We start from the raw sequence: 12,438 nt of genomic DNA on the forward strand, positions 1-12,438 counted from the left end.
ACATATGAAGAATTTTATAGTAAAGTTATTTCATCTTGTTAGGTAGCAGAAACTTGTTAATACCGGCCCATATTTTCATTGTAGAAAGAAAAGGGTAATTTATTTTCCACTTATAAAATGCTATAGGATGACAACTAAACTTCTTAAGGATTTTTCTAATCCAGAAATTGTTACATTTAACATTAGAAAGCTCCAGACCTCCAATACAAATTTTTGGCATTTCACATTTTGAAGATCTGCAACAATTTGCCCTAACCAAATGTAACAGTTTAGGTGAAATAGAATTAATAACCCATTCATCCACTCTAGGTGAGGTATCCACTTCAAAGATTTCTGAAAATTCGGAATTTTTAACAAATCTAAAACAAAAATTACACCTTTGTCAAACCAGTTTTTAATAAAGACAGATTTTTTCCCACGCAGTACATTCTAATTATTACATCTATGAGGGGAAAAATTGTGACAGAAGGCAAGCTTACAAGCGTCCAGAGCTTGCTTATGAAAATGAGCGAGCTTAACTGGGAGTTTATTGCAACTAAAATCTCAAGCTAACAAAAAATTGAAACCTCCACATTTATCAAAGATCAGTTTAGGAATATAAAACCATAATAAATTAGGGTCAGCATTCAGGCAACGTTTAATCCAACCAACTTTAAAAATTTGATTGCGAGTACTAAAGTCCAAAGCATTCACACCTCCCTCCAAAGTATTTCTAATCAGCGTCTTCCTTTTAACATATTTAGTTTTATTTTTCCACATAAATTCGATAGATGAGCATGTTTTTCGGTCAACATATAAAGACAAAGCTGGGTAAACAATCCTAGAAAGACCTTCCGCTTTAGATAGCAAAACATGACCATAAATGGTTAAATTTCTTTGTAACCAACAATTGAAAATATTCTTTGATTTTTGTATCCGTTGCGAAAAATTATCTACAATTCTATCAATCGGAGATTTACTAATTAAAATAATAGTTTTTGACCTCAATACCGTCTATTTGATCTTTACCCAGACTGTGAATGGGAATAATTTCACTCTTATTTCGATTGACTGAGAGACCAGAAGCATTAGAAAATAAATTCAAAGCATCCAAAATAACAGGAACCTGCTTCTCATCTTTTAAAAACAGACAGGTGTCATCCGCCAGTTGACTAATTAGAAAAGTGTGTTTCGCTACTAGAATACCCTGAACATCTAAGCAATGAGTGATAAAAATATTAAGAAATTCAGCTACCAATAAAAATAAAAAAGGTGAAATGGGACACCCTTGTCTGATACCCCTACTGGTCACAAACCGAGGAGAAACACCATTTACCAAAGAGACATTGCTATTAATATTTTTGTAAAGAATCTGTACTATTTTAACGAAAGAATGACCAAAACCAAACCTAAGCAGAGATTCAAACATAAACTCCTGTTCGACCGTATCAAAGGCCTTATAAAAGTCTAAAAATAAAAGAATTACTTTATCGTTTATTAATTATAGTCTAGAATATCTAACATTAACCTTATATAATTTGCTATGTGCCTGCTTTTCATGAAGCCAGACTGGGAAACAGAAACAATTTCTTCTAAGCATGGCTTCAGTCTGTTTGCATAAAGGGAAGCTAACAATTTATAATCTGAATTAAGTAAAGTAATCGGGCGCCAATTATCTAAATACAGGGAATCTTTGTTAGGTTTTGGAATTAAAGTAATTAGTCCTTGCTTCATGGACTCAGTCAATTCACCTTTCCGTGCACAGTCTCTGAACACTTCTAAAGTAAACTTTTTATGTCTTGCCAAAAGGTCCTGTAGAATTCAAATGGCAGTCCATCTGGACCTGGACTTTTATTAAGGGGGGATTTATGAATAATAACATCCAACTCTTGCAACGACAAATCAATCTCACAAGAAGACATATTATCATTACTTATAATGGGTGTGAATGCCTGAACCCTCTCAAAAAAGCTATCAGAAATTTGTGGCTTAAATGTGGAAGCATAGAGTTGTGAATAAAAACTTCTTGAAGATGCCCCTAATGTACAACTTACAATCGCATCATTTCTGTGCCTATAAGTGGTTTTAACCAGGGAAATCATCAGTATAACAGCCTGTGAAGAATGTATCAGTTACGTGACATTTACCTCAGGAAGATAAAACAGTCTAATCATATTGCCAAAACTATAAATAGATTAGGCCTTTACATTTGTGTAGAATATAAACAAGTTTTTATAACAACCATTTAAATGACTATCGCCCGGTTTCACAGACAAGGCTTAAGCCTAATGCCTGACTAAAATCTAAGTCTGAGCTGTTTAAACTGAAATAAACTTGGTCTGTCTGATCTTAAAATATATCAGTGCCTTTATTTTGTCTCAAAATGCAGTAAAAACCATTAATGTTTTTTCTAAGGCACGTTTATAAAAATGACTTAAATGTCCTAATTGAACTATGTCCTAATCCTGGCTTAGTCTAAGCCCTGTCTGTGAAACCAGGCCTATATCTCAAAAATTAAGCATGTCACAATCACAAAATTAGTAAGCTTTTTTATAAAAAATGAAAGTTCACAATGTAGCCTAATAAGCCTAATTTTCCTTTAATAAAACTATGACTATGTTTTGTGCTTAAATTTATTATATTGAAAGATAAATATGATATAGTAAACAATAATAATTGTTTTAAATTATGTGCTGGTATTACTTTATGAACTGCGATTACATTACAAGTTGCCACAGTGTGTTCATAATGTAATACATTTCTCAAACAATAACCTACTACATTATGTGAAAAATTGCTATTACAGTGAAAAATGATTATTACATTATGAGCTCAAGATTTTATTACGTTTTGAGAAAATAATTACATTATGAACATTTTATTACAGTAATAATGTAATATATATTTTCGTATGTGCAGTTTTTACATTATGTGCAGTTATTACATTATGAGTTGCTACAGAGTGGCTCAGCATGCAAAATTCACTAGCCAATTTTCATTGGCGTCTTCTCTTAGACTCAGAGATGATTGGGGCTCACGAGAGAACCCCTAATGTCATCACGACATACTGTCTCCATTCCCTTCATCAGGGAATGTCTTGGTTGCGTACATAACCCTCGTTCCTTGATGGAGGGAACAGAGACGTTATGTCGTGACGACATTAGGGGTTTACTTGGGAGCCCCAATCATCTCTGAGAGAAGAAAGAGAGAAGAAAAGCATCCACTATCCAGTGGGCCAACCTCTGCTTGGAGATAGCCTTCCCTTTCTGCTGACCTCCGTAGCAGACAAGGAGCTGCTCATGCTTCTGATGCTTTGAGTGCGGTCCATGAATTTGCGCAATGCTCTTACGGGACACAGCAACACCAAGGCTGGATCTGCCTCCTCTGGGGGCAGCACTTGCAGGTTCACCAATTGGTCTCAGAAAGGGAGTGGTGGGAAGCTTGGGCATGTTTTCAGGCTGGGATCTCAGGACAACATGAGAGTGGGCCAGCCCGAAAACAAGGCACTCTTCGCTCACTGAAAAAGCATGGAGGTCCCAGACCCTCTTGATGGAGGTGAGTGCGATCAGGAGCGCTGTCTTAATAGACAGATATTTAAGCTCACCCGATTCCACTGGCTCAAAGAGATCCCTCTGAAGTCCAGCCAGGACGACAGAGAGATCCCAGGAGGGCACAAGGGGTGACCTAGGAGGATTTAACCTTCTGACACCCCTCAGGAACCTAACAATCAGGTCATGCTTCCCCAGGGACCAGCCGTCCACTGCATCGTGATGTGCTGCGATAGGAGCAACATACATTTTTCAAGGTGGAGGGTGACAGCCTACGCCCCAACCTTTCTTGCAGAAAAGAATGCATGACTCTAATCAGCCATCTTCAGGGGTCTTCTCGGCGAGAAGAACACCAGTTCGTGACCAGACTCCACTTCAAGGCATAAGCTCACCTGGTAGAGGGAGCTCTAGACTGAGTGATAGTGTCTACCACTGCTGGTGGCTGGCAGATGAATGAATGATGAATGAGGATGCAGATCACTTAGGTCTGCCGCATCCCATCCAGGAGCCACACATGGAGGTTCCAAAGATCTAGACGCAGGTGCCATATGGTGCCGAGCCCCAGAGAAAGAAGGTCCTTCCTCAGGGGGATGCGCCAGGTAGGGGCTTTCGCGAGAAGCATGAGTTCTGAAAAGCAGGTCTGGGTGGGCCAGTAAGGCGCAACCAGCAAAGACCTCTTCCTCGTCCTCCCTGACCTTGCGCAGTGTCAGCTGTGTGGCAGTGCATCTGTGCCCATGGTGGCCTGGGTCAGGGAACAGTACAACTGCCAGTGGGATAACTCGTGGGTGGCAAATAGGTCTACCTGAGATTCCCTGAATCGACTCCAGATCAGCTGGACCACCTGGGGATGGAGTCTGCATTCTCCGGGGAGCATGAGCTGTCTTGAGAGCGCATTGGATGCACGATTGAGCTCCCCCAAAATGTGGACGGCAGGCAGCAACTTGAGCTGTGTCTGACTCCAGAGGAGGGATGGCGGGCGAGTTGTGACATGCGACGTGATCATAGACCGTGCGGATCAACACGTGCTTGTCCTGCAGCAGTGGCCGGAACTGCCACAAGGCTAGAAGCAGTGCCAGCAACTCATGGCAGTTGATGTGCCAAAGCAGATGAGGCCCTGTCCAGGATCGGCGTGATGGTCACGCGATGTGTACCACGGCGCCATGCCCATCTCGGAACTCGGGAGAGTAACCAGTTCTGGAGTGGTATTATATATATCAATAGCAGCGTGACTGGGGCTGCGGATGCCATATGCCCCAGGAGCCTCAGAAAGTGTTTCAGTGGTACCACCGTTCTGCCTCTGAAGGAACTCAGGCAGTTCAGCACTCCATACCAAACTCTGTGCGAGTGGCACCAAAGGGACAATCAACATACAGCAGCTGGTGGTGCAGCAGTGGGGAGTCGTGCCAGATGGCCTAGAAGGCAGCGCGTTCTGTGTCCCAGGAGGGACTGGCTAGAGACGCGTGGAGAGGCAATGCGTCCCCGAACCGCAATCTCTTGGCCACTGGCGATAGGGGGCATCGTGGGCGAGAATGAGGACCAAACGACGAGCCAGATAACCCAGAGGAAAGGGAAAGTGCTCTTTTGTTGAAAAAGTGATTACCATTGGCCGTTGAGCAGAAACAAATAATTTTCCACCCAGCCCTCCCCCGGGGGAAGGAGCAGTGCTGTCCTCGCCACCGCCTGAAAAAGAGCAGCTTCCGGGTTGCCCATGTCAGGGCCGCTTCGTCATCTTCCTGGAGGACAGCAGACCACTGGGCCTTCCTACGTGGAGCTCAATGCGCCAGCCTCTACGGTGTCTCAGCACCGGGCGGAGGAGCAGTGGAGGAAGTGGGAGGATGCCCACGGCGACGAGCAGGCTAAGGCGCGGCCCGCGATGGAACGTGGCAGTAGGAGGATCACGTCGGGGCAGGATGTGCTGTACGGCCTCAGGACCGGGACGGGTTGTGGCAGAGGGGTCTGCTCCTTTCCCTTTAAGAAAAATCGCAGCGTTGCCATGGTCATATGCTCCTAGTAGAGGCATGAACCATCTATGAACGCAACTTCAGCGTGCTGAATGCCCAGACACTAAAGACAACTAAATAAAACTACCGCAACCAAGAGGACACGGACAGAACGGCATCTTTAATAAGACGCAAACAGTCCGTGATTTGCTCTTTTAGAGAAACTTCTCTTTTCAGCTGAAGCGCCCAGGGGAATCACTGAAAGGGACACCACTGTTCGCACCCTACTGCCAACCAGAACAGCACTCTGACACAAAGCAGATGAATGGGGTGTGGCTCAGCATATAAATTCTACTAGCCCATTCTCATTGGCATTTTCTCTTAAACTCAGAGAGAATTGGGGCTCCTAAGTAAACCCTAATGTTGTCACGACATAACTCGTAGTGACCGACAGATAGGGAACGTGGGTTACGTACATAACCGAGATGTTTCAGTTTCATATGGTAATAAGCATGGTACGTTTGCACAATAATTCCTTTAAAAATGAATGTATTTGAAAATACAAGAATGCACTCCAAAAACAATTTTGGAGTGAGTTTGCCTTTAATTATACCAGAAACTATATAGTAAAATGACATGAAAATTAATACAGCAATAAGCAGGGTCACTGTGAACAGGAATCAATTCAAAGAATTAGCAAGATTTTTATGAATGTTTGAAAATGGGTAGTGGTGCAACTGCTAGAATGCACTTTGTTTATGGGTAATGGTGTAACTGCTAGAATGCATTGTTTTTTTGTAGTGATTTTACCATTAATTTTCTCCAAAACTGTACAGAAAAATTACTTGAAAATTAATACAGTAATAGCCAGAGTGACTGTGAACAGGAATCAATTAAAAGATTGAGCAAACCTATGAAGTAAACACACTTCTGAGTGTTTGAATATGGGAAATGGGGCAAATGCTAGAATGCACTTAGATGCTTGGTGTGAGTTTGTCATTAAAGTTCTCCAAAACTCTACAGTAAAATGACTTGAAAATTAATACAGTAATAGCCAGGGTGACTGTGAACAGGCTTCAGTTGAAAGAACGAACAAACCTATAAAGGAAAGATTATTTTGAGTGTTTGAAAATGGGTAATGGTGCAATGCACTTTGTTTTTTGTGGTTATTTTACCATTAATCTTCTCAAAAACTGTACAGTAGAATGACTTGAAAATCAAATCAGTAATAGTAAGGGTCTCTGTGAACAGGAATCAACTGATAGAATGAGTAAACCTATAAAGGAAAGATTTTTGTGAGTGCTTGAAAATGTGGCATGATGTGGTGTTAGAATGCACTTGGATGCTTGGGGTGAATTTGCCTTTAATTTCCTCCAAAACTGAACAGTAAAAAGACTTGAAAATGAATACAGTAATAGTCAGGGTCACTGTAAATAGGAATCAGTTGATGGAACAAGCTAACCTGTAAAACAAAGATTTTTATGTGTTTGAAAACGGGGCATGATGTGTTAGAATGCACTTGGATGCTTGGAGTGATTTTGTCATTCATTTTCTTCTAAACTGTACAGTAAAAAGACCTGAAAATCTATCTATCTATCTATCTATCTATATATATATATACTGTACATGATATGATATGCGTGTGTGTGTGTGTGTGCATATATGTATATATGAGTATACAGTGGGTACAGAAAGTATTCAGACCCCCTTAAATTTTTCACTCTTTGTTATATTGCAGCCATTTGCTAAAATCATTTAAGTTAATTTTTTTTCCTCATTAATGTACACACAGCACCCCATATTGACAGAAAAACACAGAATTGTTGACATTTTTGCAGATTTATTAAAAAAGAAAAACTGAAATATCACATGGTCCTAAGTATTCAGACCCTTTGCTCAGTATTTAGTAGAAGCACCCTTTTGATCTAATACAGCCATGAGTCTTTTTGGGAAAGATGCAACAAGTTTTTCACACCTGGATTTGGGGATCCTCTGCCATTCCTCCTTGCAGATCCTCTCCAGTTCTGTCAGGTTGGATGGTAAACGTTGGTGGACAGCCATTTTTAGGTCTCTCCAGAGATGCTCAATGGGGTTTAAGTCAGGAAAAACTGAAATATCAGATGGTCCTAAGTATTCAGACCCTTTGCTCAGTATTTAGTAGAAGCGCCCTTTTGATCTAATACAGCCATGAGTCTTTTTGGGACAGATGTAACAAGTTTTTCACACCTGGATTTGGGGATCCTCTGTCATTCCTCCTTGCAGATCCTCTCCAGTTCTGTCAGGTTGGATGGTAAATGTTGGTGGACAGCCATTTTTAGGTCTCTCCAGAGATGCTCAATTGGGTTTAAGTCAGGGCTCTGGCTGGGCCATTCAAGAACAGTCACAGAGTTGTTGTGAAGCCACTCCTTCGTTATTTTAGCTGTGTGCTTATGGTCATTGTCTTGTTGGAAGGTAAACCTTCGGCCCAGTCTGAGGTCCTGAGCAGTCTGGAGAAGGTTTTCGTCCAGGATGTCCCTGTACTTGGCCGCATTTATCTTTCCCTCGATTGCAACCAGTCGTCCTGTCCCTGCAGCTGAAAAACACCTCCACAGCATGATGCTGCCACCACCATGCTTCACTGTTGGGACTGTATTGGACAGGTGATGAGCAGTGCCTGGTTTTCTCCACACATATTGCTTAGAATTAAGGCCAAAAAGTTCTATCTTGGTCTCATCTGACCAGAGAATCTTATTTCTCACCATCTCACAACTCCATGCGGGCTTTCATGTGTCGGGCCACTCTGCCATAAAGCCCCGACTGGTGGAGGGCTGCAGTGATGGTTGACTTTCTACAACTTTCTCCCATCTCCCGACTGCATCTCTGGAGCTCAGCCACAGTGCTCTTTGGGTTCTTCTTTACCTCTCTCACCAAGGCTCTTCTCCCCCGATAGCTCAGTTTGGCTGGACGGCCAGCTCTAGGAAGGGTTCTGGTCGTCCCAAATGTCTTCCATTTAAGGATTATGGAGGCCGCTGTGCTCTTAGGAACCTTAAGTGCAGCAGAATTTTTTTTGTAACCTTGGCCAGATCTGTGCCTTGCCACAATTCTGTCTCTGAGCTCTTCAGGCAGTTCTTTTGACCTCATGATTCTCATTTGCTCTGACATGCACTATGAGCTGTAAGGTCTTATATAGACAGATGTGTGGCTTTCCTAATCAAGTCCAATCAGTATAATCAAACACAGCTGGACTCAAATGAAGGTGTAGAACCATCTCAAGGATGATCAGAAGAAATGGACAGCACCTGAGTTAAATATATGAGTGTCACAGCAAAGGGTCTGAATACTTAGGACCATGTGATATTTCAGTTTTTCTTTTTTAATAAATCTGCAAAAATGTCAACAATTCTGTGTTTTTCTGTCAATATGGGGTGCTGTGTGTACATTAATGAGGGAAAAAAATTAACTTAAATGATTTTAGCAAATGGCTGCAATATAACAAAGAGTGAAAAATTTAAGGGGGTCTGAATACTTTCCGTACCCACTGTATATACAGAGAGAGAGAGTGAGAGTTAAAAAAAATATACATATATTAATATGAAATTATTAATATGAACAATTTAATATAAATAAATAATAACGTTTTAAAATTTAATATAATAATTAAAATTATTTCTAACATTAATAAACATTAATAAATTATGCACATTAATAAATGCACAATACAAATGTTAATATTCAAAAAAATTATGTATTCACAAACATTAAAGCAATGTTCAAGTCATAAAATCTAGCCATGTTAAAAAAAAAAACCTTGAAATTGTATTATTTATGCAACCCAGTCTCATAAAAATACGTACCTCTGCGTACATTTCTGCAACACCGTTTTTACTACCTTACTGCATGTTTTGCCGCAGTTTCAAAGAGAAATGTCCACTGAGTGGCGCTAAAACGCGGGTTCAATACGTAAACCCTGGCACGTTTTTACGTTGATATAGGTACGTATTGCTGTGTTTTTATTACGTTTCTTCAGGTACGTATTGGCGGTACAGAATTTAAATATCCGGGGACTGTCGCTAAAAGTTAATGCTCTATCGTGTTGGAAATATGCCCTACACCAAACCCAACCCTAAACCTACCCGATAGTGTTAACAAATGCAAAACTGATATAAAAACAAATTTTTTGATGCAACCGTGCCATTTTAACTTCCTTATATGCAGATTTGAACTGAGCTCCTCATTTCTCAAGTACGTCTCCGTACTCCGTGAGCTACCGAACAAACCCGCCGTTTATGAAAACCCATTGTTATGAAGCTGGATATGTGCGGTGCTAACGTTCAGAAGCATCAGTTTTCAAATCTCCCTGCATATTAAAAATGTTTTGATGTCACAACATAATACTCTTCAAGTAATTGTGCGAAAATTACACTTTATTAATCGACACTCTGTAAATCATACTCTGTGTGAAAATAATTTAAAAGGTGTCGGAGTTTTACTACCTCTAATGTTCATTATTTTTGGAAACTGCAGTGATATGTACTTATTGGTACGTATTTTGCTCTTGCAAAAATGTGCCCCCAGGTACGTATTTGCCATGAGACCGGGTTGCATTTATGCCCTGCTGGAAAATAGCAATAAATTAATATTCTGATGTCGCTTTATTGTCTTTTTAGGGTTAAATTACATGTTATGCAGTAATATTTTTAAACGCCGTTATGACAGCGTCTTTGCTTCCATTTTGACCGCTCTCAGCACCCATACCATAAGTGCGCGATTAAATGCGGAAACCAAAAAAAAAAAAAAAGTGTGGCTGGCTTGACCGTGTATTTTCAAACCGCGGGCTGGCTTGACCGCAGTTGCATGGATGATTTAACTTTAGCTGAAAACGAAGTTTTACAGCATATGCTAATGCATGGTATTGCTTATGAACACTAACATGCAATTGTTGTGCACAGAAGCTCTTACATATTCTTGTTATGCATAAATCCTCTGTTTAGGACTGTATTTGTGCTTTGCATATAAGAACTCGTTACAAATGCATGAAACAGTTTCAAAAAGTGTAAGGTTTAGTTGTTTTACTGCATGCAGGATTTAACTCTTGCTGGGAAAGAATCTTTAAGGCACTTGCATGCATGGTATTGCATACGTATTGCTGTGTTTTTATTACGTTTCTTCAGGTACGTATTGGCGGTACAGAATTTAAATATCCGGGGACTGTCGCTAAAAGTTAATGCTCTATCGTGTTGGAAATATGCCCTACACCAAACCCAACCCTAAACCTACCCGATAGTGTTAACAAATGCAAAACTGATATAAAAACACATTTTTCGATGCAACCGTGCCATTTTAACTTCCTTATATGCAGATTTGAAATGTTTTGTTGAACCGACGGGTTTCGAACCGGAGCTCCTCACTTCTCAAGTACGTCTCCGTACTCCGTGAGCTACCGAATAAACCCGTCGTCTATGAAAACCCATTGTTATGAAGCTGGATATGTGCGGTGCTAACGTTCAGAAGCATCAGTTTTCAAATCTCCCTGCATATTAAAAATGTTTTGATGTCACAACATAATACTCTTCAAGTAATTGTGCGAAAATTACACTTTATTAATCGACACTCTGTAAATCATACTCTGTGTGAAAATAATTTAAAAGGTGTCGGAGTTTTACTACCTCTAATGTTCATTATTTTTGGAAACTGCAGTGATATGTACTTATTGGTACGTATTTTGCTCTTGCAAAAATGTGCCCCCAGGTACGTATTTGCCATGAGACCGGGTTGCATTTATGCCCTGCTGGAAAATAGCAATAAATTAATATTCTGATGTCGCTTTATTGTCTTTTTAGGGTTAAATTACATGTTATGCAGTAATATTTTTAAACGCCGTTATGACAGCGTCTTTGCTTCCATTTTGACCGCTCTCAGCACCCATACCATAAGTGCGCGATTAAATGCGGAAACCAAAAAAAAAAAAAAAGTGTGGCTGGCTTGACCGTGTATTTTCAAACCGCGGGCTGGCTTGACCGCAGTTGCATGGATGATTTAACTTTAGCTGAAAACGAAGTTTTACAGCATATGCTAATGCATGGTATTGCTTATGAACACTAACATGCAATTGTTGTGCACAGAAGCTCTTACATATTCTTGTTATGCATAATCTCTGTTTAGGACTGTATTTGTGCTTTGCATATAAGAACTCGTTACAAATGCATGAAACAGTTTCAAAAAGTGTAAGGTTTAGTTGTTTTACTGCATGCAGGATTTAACTCTTGCTGGGAAAGAATCTTTAAGGCACTTGCATGCATGGTATTGCATAGAAACTCTCTATATGCATTGCAAATAAGAAGTCGCTTCAAATGCATGAAACATTAGAAGTGCAAGATTTACTTCCTATACTGCATGCATTAACTATCTCTCCCTGGGAAAGGAGCTTTACAGCATATGCATGCATGGTATTGCACAGAAAGTGTCTATATGCATTGCAAATAATAAGTCGCTTCAAATGCATGAAATATTTACAGTTAGTGCAAGCTTTCCTTCCTATACTGCATGCATGAACTCACTCTTGATGGGAAAGAAGGTTTAAAGCATATGCATGCATGGTATTGCTAAGGAACACTAAAATGCAATTGCTGTGCATAGATACACTAACTTACACTTGCTGTGCTGCAAAGAATCTTATTATGCATATGCTCTATATCAGGGCCGTGCAGAGACATTTGGAGGGGCAGGTGCTCAAAGTATAAAAGGGGCACATGGAGCACGGCTTTTAATAGGCCTGTGCTCCTTGGTGAGACATGTATCGAAAATGATGCTTCTGTATTGATAGCAGCAAATGGCAGTTTTGAAAAAGAAACACAGAACAGAAAAGACCATTTTAAGTTGAAAAGTTAAAGAAATATTTCTTTGCACCTCTTAATCACTCTGAAAATAGAAAAACGGAATTAAATTAGTTAAATTAAACAGAATTAAATTAGAGTTTACAGGGTATGGTGGTT

Source organism: Sinocyclocheilus grahami, unplaced genomic scaffold (assembly GCF_001515645.1).
Source record: "Sinocyclocheilus grahami isolate Dianchi unplaced genomic scaffold, SAMN03320097.WGS_v1.1 scaffold2615.1, whole genome shotgun sequence".
Taxonomy (NCBI): Eukaryota; Metazoa; Chordata; class Actinopteri; order Cypriniformes; family Cyprinidae; genus Sinocyclocheilus; species Sinocyclocheilus grahami.